The sequence below is a fragment of the Mastomys coucha genome, unplaced genomic scaffold (assembly GCF_008632895.1).
Source record: "Mastomys coucha isolate ucsf_1 unplaced genomic scaffold, UCSF_Mcou_1 pScaffold21, whole genome shotgun sequence".
Taxonomy (NCBI): domain Eukaryota; kingdom Metazoa; phylum Chordata; class Mammalia; order Rodentia; family Muridae; genus Mastomys; species Mastomys coucha.
This window is the reverse complement of record NW_022196904.1, coordinates 19,344,127-19,356,047: the sequence shown is the minus strand read 5'-3', so window position 1 is coordinate 19,356,047 and position 11,921 is coordinate 19,344,127.

The window sequence follows — 11,921 nt, the reverse complement described above, 5'->3', positions numbered from 1 at the left end:
AGAGAGAGAGAGAGAGAAGTGGTGTGCGTTAAGTATGAACCACATAGAAACAAAGCACAAGTCCGTCTGACTCCTTTTCTGCTGTCCAACCTTCCGTCTGTGGCTGTCAGTCCTCTACAACATACTCCCAGACACAGACGTAGTGAGATCAAAACAGTCAATACCCAGTTTCTGAGACAGCAGAGTGTTCGGGAAGGTCTTGGTACTTCAACTCCACCTTCCCGGTGCTTCTCACAGTACATGCCCGAGGAGAAGGAAGTAGATTTCAGTTTGGATTAAGGAAATTTTGAACATCAGCCTCTGGCGCCCGCAAATTACCAGGAAGTTGCACCAAAAAAAATGTAGAAAGCGCTCCTGAATCATTTCCTTCACCTCTCCCGGCACTGACCTCACCACACCCAGACCAATAAGCACACGCCACACACCCACCTTACACTCTCACGTGGCTGTGATACAGAAGAGTCTAGGATGCTGTGTGGGTTCAAATGCTTGGTATGAGAGCTCCACAGAAAATGGTAACCAGCCCAAAGAGCACAGCGGCCATTCTCAGTGTGTATGAATGCCAGGGGCTTTTGACTGCGCTCAATGGGAAAGAAAAATATTAAACAGATGCCACGGGGGTTGTAAAAATAACTTTCTGATGCTTCTTCAGAGGGGCCACAGGCAGAAAATGGCCAAGAATTTAAACAGCAATCACAACCCAGTCTAGAAACTGAGCAGGCTATTCATCGAGGGGCTGTAGAGGAAGCAAGTCATGTGTATAGCAAACATCAGGAGTCCAAACACTGGCAGGGAACTTCCAATCAGGACTTCCTTTCTCAGGGTCAATGGCCCCACCCACCTCTAGAGACATCAGCATACCGAAAGGGTCATTTTCCGTTCACTGAGACAGAGCTGTTCAGAGAGCCACAAATATTAACAGAACTCAATCTGCCCATGTTACAAAAGCAACACTCAATGGTGTGGCACTTACCCTTGCCTACACATAACTAACCTAAGAATACGAACTTGAGATCAGAAATGAACAGGAATGATTCACTCCAGCAGATCCCAGATCCAACCATTTCTACAGGGTGAGTGACTGTGAAACTGTGGCAAATGAAACTGGCAGATCAGCTGACATGGAACCACGTGTCCCTCTACTTCTGGATCCCCTAAAGCAAGAGTATATAAACACCCCAGAAAATAAGCTGCTTAAATAAGAACTTCCTTGTGCTCCAAACTGCTCATGGACAAGAGAGCAGGAAAAAGATGCCCCGCTGCCCCTGCTCTTCTGCACTGCTTGTCCAGGGACCTTGGGGACATAGCCTGTGGCTGCCCTGACAGCATCTCTGGCTGCTCTCTGCAGTGCTTATGCTGAGAAGTGGCTTGAGCTTCATGTGCAGCTCCATGCCTGGGCAGAGGAGCCCAGCAAGAGCCACTGAAAGAAGCCGCTGCTAGATCCCACCATTGAACACCAAGCCACAGGAAGGTTCCGCTCCCACCCCACACCTGTACCATAGATGGTAAGGCCCCAGGAACTAGCAGAGAAGTGAAACTGCCCATAAAGGGGAGTGGGCAGGAGAGAGTGTAGTGGGGAGGAGAGAAGCAAATGAAGGCTGAGAGGGAAATAAAATGAGAGATGCCATCTCAAAGTGCCCACAGTTCACCCACTCAGCCCTCCTGACCACCTGCAGGAGCCCAGACAGAAAAGGCACTGGCCCTCTTGGTGGTTTCACATAGGAACAAGACCTAAATAGCCCAGAACCCACTGCCTTCTCCAGCTTAGTCAACTAGTTAATCAGGTCTCAGACAGCAGCGTTTGAGATGCCCTTTCAGATGCTTCAAGGCGATACCGACAGATCTCAATTTTTACAAATATCCCATAGCATATATGAGGCCCATCCCATTTTTGGAGAAGTCCTACCTCATCATTCCCCACAGCCTTCCTGCCACCAACAGGTGGCACACACACACACACACACACACACTTGCTGTACCACATTGCTGTACCCACCTGTCCTATCTTTAAGCAATTAAACATAGAATTTTCAAACCATATAGAACTGTTGAGAGATTATGGCTCCCAGACAGCCTAACTTCAAGTTCTGGCTAGAACACACAAAGTGTGAGGCCTCAGCAAATGACTCTTAGTCCCCTCCTCTATAAAATGAAGCTTTTCAAATGCCCATCTGACACTGGGAGGGCCGCAGGAGATCACGAAGTGCAGGACATTGTCCAGCAGGCAAAGGCTGTGCATGGAACGCTTGTTGACTGGTTAATACAGGGATGTGAATCTATGAGTGAGCCCAGCTGCGAGCACCATGACCTCTGTTTTAGCATCATCCTTCTCAGTGACTTTCCTTTGTTCTACTAGCCACACCCTTCCTGGATCTGACCCATGGGCACTGTGTTCTCAACAGAACTTTTATATTTACACGGGACTTTTTATGATTTATAGGGAATGTTAAAATCTTTTATGGTGTGTATTTTTATGTGACCACCTTTCCTTGTTATCTTTCTCTAGAGTGCCTCCCCCTCCCTTCCTCTCCCTACTTCTCAAGACTTCCTGGTAAGTTATACGTGATGCAAAGCTAAGAATATCTGGTCATATTCCTGAAAAACCACTCTAAATTATTAAAGAAGTGGTTGAGAAAGAAGCACAAAGCCATGTGCAATATCAGTATCTCCTGGCTGGCTGGGCAGCTCATAGCTCCTCTTCAAACAGAACTGCAGACTCAGTTTAGCCCTTAGTCCCTAGCCACCCTACCCTCATCCTTATTTGATCCATCCCAGAGCACAAAGCAGACATAGCTCAGAGCCGCCTTCAGCCCCATCCCTGCCACCTTCTCTTCTTTCTTCTTTATTCACAAAGACCTGCCACTTCCTAAATGGCTCTCTCCCTTCCCTATGCTTCATGTTTTCTGGTCCTCCTGGCTGAGAGCTGAGTCTCTGAAATGGACTCGCTATAGAACACAGCTATCAGAAATGTCCAGAAAAAAAAAAACCAACAGATCAACAGGTCACTTCCTACTTAAAGCCCCCCTACTTATAAGAGTCCAAACTCCTCTATGGTGTCGGGATTGGAAATAAGGATTTCCATAGTCTGGCAGGACCTCACCTAAGAGGTCTGGAATGAGACCTGTCCAAAGATATCATTCCACCTGCCTAAAATTGCCTCAACGGGCAGCACACTGGCACTGTCTGAGGGTGAATCCCGGCATTCAGGAGGACATGCACATTTCACTGAAGAACAAATGACATTGATAGTCAAGCATTCAACCACTGGCTCCAGAGTTCATCTTTAGTCTCGTTTTTTTAGAAGTCACAGCTAAGGCCTAAAGAGGCAAATCTACTCATTCAAGGTCAGAACGCAGTCAGACCAGGTCTTGGCCCACAGCTCCTATTTCATCTGCTAACAGCCTGAATGACTCTCCTGTGCACATCTGTCTGGGATTCCCACAAGCTTTCCCTTTGGCTGGACAGTGCCTGGGACTCTTACCGCTCCCCTCTACAAGCCCACAGACTGAGCTGGCCTAGAACAGAACAGGAAGAGGTGAGCTTGGCACTCCTTCAGGGGCAGTTTCAGGGGCCAGACACAAGGGTTTTTGACTACTGAAAAAAATAGGCCTATTGTCTCTGTGGGTGGGGCCAAACCATAGCAGGAGCTAGGAAACCAGTTTCTTTGTGCCCAGAGCTGTGGACTTAGCCATGAACTATAAGGGTGGAGGTGGGGGGCAGGGGAGAAAAGGAAGAGTCCTTTAAGAACAGTCCAATCGCAACAGGCCCTACTCATCTGCCCCACCTCCACCCAATACCAGGGTTTTGTTTGTTTTGGGTTTATTTCCCCCTCACATAGTGAGTGCCCCATATGGCTTTGTGAGTCTCTCCGGATCTAGGAGGACTGGGAAAGGTGTGGTTTCCTGGAGGACAGAGGAGTCAATGAAGCATCAAGAAACAGGATGGGTCCATTCCGAGGCGAGGTGTTTAGAGATAGAGAAAGCTGCTTTAAGGCTGCCCCACAAGCCAGGGAAAGAAAACAAAGAACCAAGCCCTGAGCTGCAAACCCATCCTCAGTAAGGTGTGAGGCACTTGTCTGCAGACTGGGGCCTGCCCAACTTAGCAACGCAAGAGTCAGGCTGAGCCCCAAACAAGGGTTTCAGAATTTTATCCCATGCCACCAAGTCCAGAAGCCACTGGACATTGATTCCAGGTTGCCATAACATGTCAGTTCATCTGACAAAAACAAAAACAAAACCCTCTCCTGTCTCCCTCTTCCTCCTCCCACTCCGTACCCTACCATTCTATTCTCTGCCTTATGCTTATGGATCAGATGTGAGCTCTCACCTGCTGCTCCTGTCTGCTGCCATGCTCCCCACCATGACAGTCACAGCCTCTCATCTTCTGGAACCATGAACCCCACAATTAAAGCCTTTACTTTAAGTGGCATGGTCATAATGTTTTGTCACAATCGAAAACTTAGACATATGTATATGTGTGCATACAACAAACAAACACACACGCACATACACAAAAACAAAAACAAAAACCACTGACCACTTTCTTCCATGACATTCATGTGGTGGACTATTTACACTAACAAGATCTCTCATTTACACTGAGGACAAAGGCCTCCCCTTCCTGCCTTTTCTCAAGTCACCTATCTGCCACTGCCTTCCTCTGGCCCTTTGGATCCATCCCTATGCTCCAAAGATGATTCTCAGAGGCCCGGCAGATGTTCCTGGGGTGCACTGAACACATCCCTACGACATCACGGAAACTTACTATGAAACGAGGAGGGAACAGCTATTCCCACTCGCTCCTTTCCACCTAGGACCTAAACCTACTTGCCGTCCAACCTTTTGGCTCTTTCCTTCCATCCTTTTCTAAAGGCCAGTCTGTAAACTCCTGGAACCCAAGACCGCAGGCACTTGCTCCCCATTTCTCACAGTTCTGAAGATCACAATTCAAAAAGTTTCTATGTCAAAACCAAGGCATCAGCAGGATAAAACAATACATTTGGAGGTTGAGAACTGAATGTAATTCTGCCTGATATAGCTCCAGGAAGTTTCTGCTCCAGCATCCTCTTCACTTATCTGGACCACTCAGATATCCAGAGATCTCTGTCCCGAGATGCTGACTTCATTGAACCTGCAATGTCCTTCAGGCAGATAAAGTGTTCCCAGGTTCCAATGGGATGCGGACACTGGGCAGTCACTATCTGACTTAACACAAGTACCCTTTCTAAACATCACCAATGGGATGTGGACACTGGGCAGTCACTATCTGACTTAACACAAGTACCCTTTCCAAACATCACCAATGGGATGTGGACACTGGGCAGTCACTATCTGACTTAACACAAGTACCCTTTCTAAACATCACCAATGGGATGTGGACACTGGGCAGTCACTAACTGACTTAACACAAGTACCTTTTCTAAACATTACCGAGGAGATAAATTCACCCTGCTTTCCCTTTTTGCCTTTTGCTTGTCTGTTCGGTAGACAAGCAGGACAGACTTTGAGGTAAGCCACTGTAGCTCCGGCTGGATGACCCTGGGCAGAACCTTGATCTCCTTCACCTCATCTCTCATCTATAACACAAGAATAAGAAAATGACAGTAACAGAGTAAAGCCATGCAAGTGTCTGGCCTGGGATGCCCCCTACCCCCCATTAAGCATCTTTGTCGTCCTGTCCTCTCACCATCCGGTTTTCTCTCCCAGGTCTTTTCCTTTGTCTTAAATGACAAGCCTCCATCTAACCTACCACGTAGCCAAGACCAGCGTGCTGCCTTCTGTTGTAACTCGGCTTCAGCATTTCACAAGGGAGTCTGAAGTCATCTTAGGGTGTCCACTGGGTTTATATGGGGACATCCAGCTTTAAAAAGTCCTTTTTATGTTCAAATAAAACACATGCTCCCTTGGCTCGCATATACCACCAGCCCCAAATCTGCTCATTTCCTTATTGGAAAGGCCTTCATCAGTCCTTGTCTTCACACCTTATAAATGAGGACAGTACAAAGGTGAAAAATAATGACTCTGGCCTTTTAATAAGGAGTTATCTTGGGCAGATGAATGAATAGTCTTCCCTGAAACCTGTATCAAGGCTTGACAAGCGTATATAACTTTTATGGTCCATGCCTAGACCTCCAGGAGATTATAACTGTTTTCTCACCCCTTGTGAACTCCTTTTGAGCAAAGGTATTTTCCTTGAACTACCTAGTGAGACCTGGAATGCCTGCCTCCCTGGATCATTTCACCTCCAGCTTCCCTGCCAGGACCCTGCTGCAGGCAATCACCCTAACCTAGATACCCAGACAACCCCCCCACCCCCCGCCTGCTCCCATGATCCCAACCACTTACACTCAGCACTCACTATATGCATTCACTATCTAAGGCTTATATGAAGCTGCTATCCTCTCAAAAGAGTCTGTAATCATGCCCATTTCTACAACCTAAAAAAATCAAGGACAAAGGCGTTAAGCAGTGTGCCCGATATGGACCAACTCCATAATTTAACTTCATCTTCACTCAATCTGGGCAAAAGGGGTCTTAAATTTTTCTGAGATCTCCCAAACAAAATCCACCTTCCAGAAGGATTCTTGACCTCCCCACCTCTACTTTCAGATTGGACACAGACAACATAAGCTTTTTTCTGTCTCAATATTCACATAGGTCCTAGCTTCCTAACACCTAGAACAGTTCCAAGGCACTTCCTTAACCTACTGTTTATGAGTCATTACTTTTTTTTTAGGAAAATGCAGGACCAGATTTCTCTGACCACATGAGAAGTCACAGGTTGACAGACATGTCAACTATTTGCACAGCCTTTCTCAAACCATAAAAGGGATGCACCATGAAGAAACGCAATAAGGAAGTAGAAAAACCAGGAGAGTTCCTGGACAGATCACAAAAAGGCGGAGACTCCAGAGCCTTGTGGCCTGTGGCCTTGAACAACGGCAACCCCACCTGTCCCTTTCTGTGCCTTTTGGCATCTGACTTCCTTCTTACCCGTCCCTTTGGCCTCACTTTCACAGACCTGATGAGTGGAGGGGCCAGAAAGGATTTGTGAGAGAGCTGACTCACTTATGTACACACACCTTGGGCCAGTTGCTATGCAGGGCGCAGGATTTAGGAACAATTAAGGAGTTATACTTCCTAGAAATTATGCTGTCATGTTGTCTAAGCAGAGGTGGGCCCGCTGGCCCCTAGGAACTCACACCCCTCCCTTCTCCCTAGGTTAGGTTACATTCTCCTTTCAGTAGGTCACTTGTTTACTAAGTTATATTCAAGGAAAGAGAAAAACCTCAGTTGGATGGATTCCTTAAAAGTCCCAAGCATTCCATTCCATTTTAAAATGGTGATGAGCAAGCACAAAAGAAATATTAAAGGCCGTGCAGGAAACTGATAACAAGTTTAACCATGAAGCCACAAGCAACAACCTACAAAATGCCTTTAGGGGCCACTGAACTTCAATAATGAAGAGTCGGGAGTCTAGTATTGAGACCTTTCTGTTTGTATCTCATCTATAGGTCACCGTGACTCTCATCATCACAAAGTTAGCCCTTATCTCAGAACCTGTAGATGAAACCAGCGTTTTGATACACACATATATATTCATGAATTTCTTTCTATGTTTTAAACAGAGTTTCATTACCCTGGCTAGCCTGAAACTCACTATCTAGACTAGGCTGGCCTTGAACTTACAGAGATCCATCTGTTTCTGCCTCCCAGAGTATGCCCCCACCACCAGCCTAGATTCAACTGTTTCTGAATCTGAAGCTCTTGTTTCCACTCCACACCATTGCATCAACCAGAATTCAAAGATGATTCTAATGGAAATAATCATACTAAACTTCGACAGTAAGACAGGATTTGAAACAAGGCTTGGGGTGAAAAATTTGGGAGGCTGAACAGCAGGGCAGGGATCTTTCAGGACGCAAAATGTGAGTCAGGAGTGACTGCAGACCGAGGAGCAGAGGGCCACTCTGAGGGCCTATGAATGGTACCCTAAGGAGTCTGAACTCAATCTATAGATGACAGGAATAGCTGGAAAGGTGGGTAAACAGCATCTTCAGAAAATAAAAAGTTAGCCTTTTAAAGGATTATTAAGCAAGTTTAAGTTTAGATAAGTGGTTCTTAACTTTGATAATATATTAGACTGATCTGGAAGATTTTTTCTTTTCTTTTTTCCTTTCTTTTTTCTTTTCTGTTTTTTTTTCTTTTTTTTTTTTTTAACAGTGTGTCTCACTTTGCTAGGAACTCCTTATATATCAGGCTGGCCTGGAACTCACAGAGATCTGCCTGCCTCTGCCTCCTGAGTTCTGGGATCAAAGGCATGGGATACCACCACCTTTTACTGAGCCAGGCTCCAACCTAAGATTCTATATCATCTTTAACTTTTTGTCTCTTTTAAGATTATTTTTAGTAGTGAGTATTTCTGTTTTACTTTGACTTTTGGTTTCACAGTCCTGGTGATTGAATCCAAAGTCTAGCACACTCTAGCAACATGTTCTACCTCTGAACTTATCTTCAATCCTCTTAGTCTTCTCTACATTGGTAGAGTTGTTCCAAATTTTTGTCTTCATGACCATAACATTTTGATTTTTAGTTCTATTGTTTGTTTTTTTAAGATTTATTTATTTATTATATGTAAATACACTGTAGCTGTCTTCAGACACACCAGATGAGGGTATCAGATCTCATTCCGGATGGCTGTGAGCCACCATATGGTTGCTGGGATTTGAACTCAGGACCTTTGGAAGAACAGTCAGTTCTCTTAACCTCTGAGCCATCTCTCCAGCCCCTGTTTGGTTTGCTTTTGAGGCAAGATCTCACTTTTGTAGTTTAGCCTAGCCTGGAACTCACTGTGTAGCTCTCTGTTCTTGGAAGTTGCCCCGCTAAACTCTGGGAGTTTATGAAGTCTGTAGTTTACTCGGTTAGTTGGGTTTTGTTGGGTTAGGTTTTCATTGTTGTCGCAGGAGGGTGCTGCGACAGGAGGAATTGCTTACTCCAGGTCTCATTTAGCCCAGGCTCCTCTCCAGTTTGCTACACAACCCAGGTGGACCTTGAATTCCTGATCCTCCCGTCACCACCTCCCAAGTTCTGGAATAACAGACCTGAGCTACTATATCCTGCTTAACAGTTTGGTTTTATTTTTGCTGGAGGCAAGGTACAAGCTGGCCTGGAACTTGTGAGCCTCTGGCTCCTCACTGCTACCCCCATACCTGGCTGACCTTAACATTTTTGGAAGAATATTAGCCATCTGTTTTTTGGTTTGATTGTTGTTGCTGTTGTTGTTGTTGTTGTTGTTGTAATAACCCTCAATTCAGGCTCACCTAATGCCTTTTCACTTTTAAGTTCAAGGTGTACACTTTAGCCAGGTACAGAGGAGTGACACTGTGTCTCTCTAGGTCAGCATGTGAGGAGTCCAGGGCACCAGCACCCTTCACTAGTGCTCAGGGGGACATGGAGCACTTGGCTAATGCTTCCTCACTATAAAATGACTACATTACTTGGAAACATTGTTTTATTTCACTTATTCCATTTTATTTCCCGGGAGGGGCAAGCAATCCGCAGCAAGCATGTAGAGGTCAGAAAACAGCTCGGAGGAGGCGACTCTTTCCACCCACCTGGGGATCCAGCACAGATCATGAGGCTTGGAGGCAAATGTCCGCACCCACTGAGCCATCCTGGGAACATTCTTAAATTATCCATGCCTGGCGACACCAGAATAATCAAATGAGCCTCCCTTGGAATCTGGGGTAGGCCCTAGAAAGTGGTCAAATGTCTCAGATTCTAGCAAATATCCAGGACTGAAAGCCAACAGTGAAAATTAGAATCCTGGAAAGCAACAAAGCCGTTCTGTGGGCCTCTGTTCTCAAAGCATAGCCACTTAAGCAGATGTAACTAAACTTGGACTTTGGTGGGAGCCCGTGGCAGAAGAAAGGCCAAAATTCCCCTGACTGGGAGAGCAATTAGTAAAAAAGCAGATGACAGAAACAAAGAAAACACTGGCCATAAGCGAGCCCCCCCCCACCCCCCTCCCAGTTTCCTGCTCCAGGCCTCAGGGAAACCTGCCTCATGTCATGAAGTGCACAGCACATGATGGCTGTAATAGCCACTGGCAGGAAACTACAACTCCTGTTGCAAATACCTAACCTCACATGCCAAGGAACTTCTGACTAGGGTCGAAAGCAGAATCCATAGGAGCCAGGTCGGGGCCCCAGGGCCTCCCTTGAGCAACCGTGCTGTTTAAGTACCAGTTATGCTTTGTCCTCGGTGTTTTCTGAAGCAAGAAGGCAGGGACTCAGTTCTAAGTTTACAAAATAGGAAAGTGTGCCCATCTCCCAAGCACCAGCTGCTGAAGCAATTCTCACGAGGCTTAAGTCCTTACTGTGCCCAATTTCCTTAAAGCATTTATCAGAGTTTCATTTATGAATTTCATCGGGTCTAGAGAGATAGTTGGGTACTTTCAGTGTACTTGCCACTCTTGCAGAGGATCTAGGTTCAGTTCCTAGCATCCACATCTGGTGGCTCACAATTGCCTATAATTTCCCCTCCAGTGGGTCTGTTGCCTCTGGCCTCCTTAGGATCTGCATTCACATACAGACACATAATATTTTTTAATGGTTTTGTTTGTTTGGTTGGTTTTTTTTGTTTGTTTGTTTGTTTTTTGAGATAGGGTTTCTCTGTGTAGCCCTGGCTGTCCTGGAACTCACTCTGTAGACCAGGCTGGCCTTGAGCTCAGAAATCTGCCTGCCTCTGCCTCCCAAGTGCTGCGATTAAAGGTGTGCACCACCACCACCGCCCAGCCCAGCTAAAAATTCTAAGTAATAATGACTTAAATGTAATGTTTTCACCAGTCCATCCCAGAGATGGAAATCTCATGACATGAAAATGAGAGCACCAGAGGAAGGACCCTGAGGAAGGACCCTCAGGTAGTCACAAAGCTACCAGGATCTGACTCTTGATCGAGGAAGAAGCTGCTGCAGCGTTAAAGGTAACTCTCAAGCCCTCATAAAAGACTAAAAAAGAACATCGGCTCCATCACCCCCATTAACATATAGCAACTATTACACTGGCACACCAGATGCTAGCTAATACATGGGTGAAGGAGTGAACAAAAGAGCGGGGTCTCGGGGTCAGGAAGTGTCTGGAAGTGTCTCCAGAGAGAGGCAGGTCTGGGATTGGGCGTCTGAACAGTAGGACTATGGAAACAGGAGAGACAAAAGCAAAAGGAGCCAGGTACTGGTCACTGTTGCAAATGCTCATTTAGCAGTTGTCAAGAAAGTAGTCTAGCTGGGCAGTGGTGGCACACGCCTTCAATCCCAGCACTTGGGAGGCAGAGGCAGGTGGATTTCTGAGTTCGAGGCCAGCCTGGTCTACAGAGTGAGTTCCAGAACAGCCAGGGCTACACAGAGAAACCCTGTGTCAAAAAAAAAAAAAAAAAGAATCTGAATTTTTTCCCACTTATTTATTTTAACCAACACATGAGTTTGCTTCAGCAGAGGATGCTGGTCCTCAGGAAGGAAGGTGACTTGCCAAGGTTGGTGGTACCCTTGGAGTTAGAAACTAGTTTGTCTAACTCTAGAGCCGACATTACCAACATCAAGAAGGTGTAATGAACACCGTTTAAGAAACAGGGATCACCGTTTAAGAAACAGGGATCACCATGACAGAAAGATGTGGTTGAGAAACCAGAAGTTAGGTAAACTTGCTAAAGTGGTTATGTCGAAGGGCCACGAAAACTAGGCAGACATGCTTGAAGGAGACCTGCAGTTGCCAAAGAACCTCTGAAGGTTTGGGGTCAGAAAGTCATCAAATGATACCTTGAGTGAAGGTCAAAGCTGAAGACTAAACCAGACTAAGCAAGAGAAGCTGCTGAAAATGACAGTGGAGCCATGGGATGGAGGAGTGACAGGTGTACTTAGGAGCAGA